The sequence below is a fragment of the Elephantulus edwardii genome, unplaced genomic scaffold (genome assembly GCF_000299155.1).
Source record: "Elephantulus edwardii isolate Elephantulus edwardi_28Jun2011 unplaced genomic scaffold, EleEdw1.0 scaffold00039, whole genome shotgun sequence".
Lineage (NCBI taxonomy): Eukaryota > Metazoa > Chordata > Mammalia > Macroscelidea > Macroscelididae > Elephantulus > Elephantulus edwardii.
Genome location: NW_006399789.1, coordinates 9,571,328 through 9,575,112, shown reverse-complemented (window position 1 = coordinate 9,575,112; position 3,785 = coordinate 9,571,328).

Here is a 3,785-nt window from a genome sequence, read left to right as displayed (position 1 = left end):
AACAAATAAACACAGCCTGGACGTTCTAACTAGTGTGTGGTCAAGAAATATGAAAAATAGCTACCTGGCTGCTGCTTATACCCATTTCAAAAGAGGTGATCTAACAGAATGTGAAAATTGCTTAACAATATTACTAATATCGCATACAAGCAAAACCTTGCTGAAGATTATTCAATCAGCTAAAACGGTACATTGAAAGAGAGCTGCCAGAAGTTTAGGCTGACACCTGGAGTAACAAAATTGATGTCAGATGGTTCTAAGCAGAAAAAAACCAGAAGAATGTTTGTTTTATAGACTATACAACGGCATTTGACTGTGTGGATCATGACAAATTATGGTTAACATTAAGAAGGATAAGAATCTCTATTCTGAGATTTATCGTGCTCATGTGAAACTAATAGCTAGACAGAGACGCGACTGTTTGAATAAAGCCAGGGAACATTTCATTGTTTAAAATCAAGAAACGTGTCTCAAGGCTGGATCCTTCTTACACCTCTATTAAATCTACATGCTGAAGAAATCTTTTGAGAATATGGATTATACAGAGAATGGGGCATGAAAATCGGAGACTCGTCAGCAGCCTTCACTGTGAAGATGGCATGACCTTGCTTGCTGACAATGAAAACTTTAAACACTTACTGCAGAAGATTGAAGACTGAATGGTTCAATATGGATTACAGTTCAACATCAAGACAAAAATTCTCACATCTGGATCAATAGAAAATATCATGAAAAAAACAGACAACATCAGATGAAGAAAAGGTTGAAGATGTCAATGATTTCATCTTTCTTGTCTCCTAAATCAACACCTTCAATAGTAAAAAAGCAAGTCAAGAAATCAAAAGATGCGTTGCACAGTGAAAATTTGCTGTTAAGGACTTATCCAAAGTACTAAAGAGCAAAACTGTCAGCTTAATGAATAAAATATGCCCAATCCAGGCCAGTCTTTTCAACTACTTGCTATGCATCTGAAAGTTAGACGAAGAACAAGCATGACAGAAGAATCAATGCCTCTGAAACACAGTGTTGGTGAATGTTTCATCTTGGAGAAAGTAAGATCTGAGTGCTTCTTGGAAGCAAGGATGGTGAAACTTCATCTCATATACCTCAGACATGTTTTTAGAAGAGCCCAGTCCTTGGAAAAAGATATAATGCTTGGAAAGGTGGAGGGTCAGCAAAGGAATGGAAGACCATCAGTGAGATAGAGTGGATTGACACAATGGATGTATCAATGGTCTCAAGCGGATCAGAGATGATGAAGATGGCACAAGATAGGACAAAGCCCAAATCTATTGTTCATTGGGGTCTCTGTAAGTCATAGCTGACTTGATGGCACTTCACAATGACCACACAGTATATCGTATGTGAGGAGACTGGCTCTTTTTCTCCCTCAGGGCAAATGGTGGATTTGAACTGCCTGACGTTAGTTTGGCAGCACAATTCCTTTCCAGCTAGCCTAGAGGAGCTCCTTAAAGAACAGGTAAGAAAATTATTAAATAAGTGTATATTACATAAAAGAATTAAAATTATGTACATATATCCAGGGCATTACTAAAAAGTTCATATAAATTGAGAGGTTCATGTCTTCTATTAGGAAATTACATTTCTTAGAGTATTTTACTTAATAATACTGACTTTATTTCTACAAGGAAAAATAAAATCTAATATATACCCTTTGATTAAGGGAAAAGGAGGTGTTGGCATCTCTCCGTAAAAATTTACTGTCACAATCTCTGCCACTTAATTACTTTGATAATGTCTTACAAAGAGACAAAATTAAGTAAACAGAAAATTATGACCTTGTTTCATGTATTTATAGCTGTTTTATGTCTTTGTACTTTCTTATCTCTTCAAGGAACAACGGAAATAGTAAGATTCAGAGCATTATAATCATCATATGTTGATAGTTATACTGAAGATATAAAACAGTAGTAAAAAATAAACTAGATAAATTTTCAAAACTGTGAAACTAGAAAAACAGTGCTAGAAAGAAGTAGCTCAACACTTGTTATCTAAAATTAGACTTTACAGCCATCCCTCGGAATCTGAGGACAATCCCTTCCAGAACACCCTGCAGATATCAAAACAGAAGATGCATAAGTATCTTCTATAAAATGGAGGTGTAGCCCTGGTGGCACAGTGTGTTACTTACTAGGCTACTAATCAAATGATTATTTGATTAGTTCAAATCCACTAGTACCTGTGCAGGAGCAGCCTTCTCCAGCAAAAAGCTGGGAACCATATGGAGGATCTTAGAACTTCCATGAAGTGTCACCATGAGCTGGAATCAACTAGACTGTAACTGTTTTGGTGTTTTAGCTCTTCATTTGCATATAACCTAAGTATGTCGCCTCGTATGACTGAAATCATCTCTAGATTACTTACAGCTGCTCCGTCGGAGAAGGACGTGTGATCTCAACCCATGTGATTTACTGTCTCTGTAAACCTGGAGGGTCCAAAATGGACTGGTTTCAAATGGTGGAGTGTGAGACAACAACTAGATTACTTATAATACATACTATGATGTAAACAGCACTTTACAATCATTTAGGTTTCTTAAAATATCCTATCTCCCTCAGTGTTTTAAATTTAAGATTAGTTGAACCTGTGGATGCAGAACAAATGAATATGTATGCAAGGCTATATTTTGTAAAATGAAAAGGTTTTACCCTCGAGGAAAACCAGTGAAATGCTAGGAAAATGATACATTACAGAGTTTTTTATATTTTCTAAATATGGTCTTCAATATGGATTAAAGTTCAACATCAAGAAGACAAATATTATCACCACTGGGCCAACTGGCAGCATCATGATGGATGGAGAAAAGACTGAGGTGGTTAACACTTAGAGCTTGCTTGGCTCCATAATCAATACTCTTGGCAATAGCAGTCAGGTAATCAAAAGATTAATTGAATTAAGTGAATCTGCTGTGAAGGACCTTTCCAGAGTATGGAGATGCAATGATGCCAGTCTAGAGACTAAAGTGCACCTGATTCAGGCCACAGTCTTCGCAATTACTTGCTATGCATCAGAGATCTGGATAATGACTATGGATGACAGTAGAACAGTCTATGCCTCTGAGCTGTGGTGCTAGAGAAGAGTCTTAAACATACCACAGATTACCAAGTAAACAAACAGGTCTGTCTTGGAGAGGGTGAAACCCAATTTCTCCTTGGAGGCTAAGATTTTGAAGCTCCATCTTACATACTTCCAGCATGTGGCCAGGAGGAACTAGTCCTTGGAAATGGACATCATGCTTGGAATGGTGGAGGGACAGCGCAGGTGAGGAAGACCCAGATGAGATGGATTAGTACAGTGAGTAGGGCAATGGGGTGTGTTAGAGTCAGTGAGACTGGCTCAGGACAGGGCAGGCTTCAGAGCTGTTGTACATAGGGTTGCTACAAGTTGCAGGTGACTCAATGGCACATAACAAAAACAACAAGAGAGATTTTTATACACATACAGATTATCAAAATAAATTATAAACAAAAATAACCCCAAATCCATCACCAGTGAGTCAGTTTCTATTCATATTCATTCTAAAGGACAGAGTACTCTCTCCCAGGGTTTCTAAGTCTGTAATGTTCACCAAAGAATGGTACATCTTCCTCCTTTAAGGCAGTAGGTGGGTGCACACAAACTTTCCAGTTAGCATTTAAGCATATTAAGCGCTATGCCATTGTTGTTGTTACGTGCCGTCAAGTCTTTTGCGACTCATAGCGACCCTATTTACAACAGCCCTAAACCCTGCTCTGTTCTGTGCCAACTGCACCATCTCCAATACA